General features: G+C 57.1%; 1 protein-coding gene across 1 annotated transcript in view; it reads right to left on the bottom strand.

Annotated features, from left to right (window-relative positions):
• Positions 1 to 238, bottom strand: part of LOC119588961 (dynein intermediate chain 2, ciliary-like) — a 5,936-nt gene that overhangs the window by 1,698 nt on the left and 4,000 nt on the right. The gene's annotated exons all lie outside the window — the stretch shown is intronic.

Genomic DNA, 238 nt, shown 5'->3' with positions numbered 1-238 from the left:
AGCAGATGTTCCACAGTTGCTTTCCCATGACATGTTTCCGGTGGAGAGTCGCCGCTCCGTGCCCTAAAAAGACCCAGTCAAACAGTTCGCACTCCGTCACCCTACCGGCAGGGCATCCGCCTCCGGCTTCCTCTGGCCGGGGCGCGCCACCGCACTCAGCACCGTTCCCTTATATTGTAGCGTGTGTTCCATTGTATTAAGGTCTCCATAGCCTGTTACACACACTCTCTCGCCCACA

Source organism: Penaeus monodon, chromosome 24 (assembly GCF_015228065.2).
Source record: "Penaeus monodon isolate SGIC_2016 chromosome 24, NSTDA_Pmon_1, whole genome shotgun sequence".
Taxonomy (NCBI): domain Eukaryota; kingdom Metazoa; phylum Arthropoda; class Malacostraca; order Decapoda; family Penaeidae; genus Penaeus; species Penaeus monodon.
The sequence above is the reverse complement of the archived record's forward strand: the minus strand, read 5'-3'. Positions and strand labels throughout refer to the sequence as shown.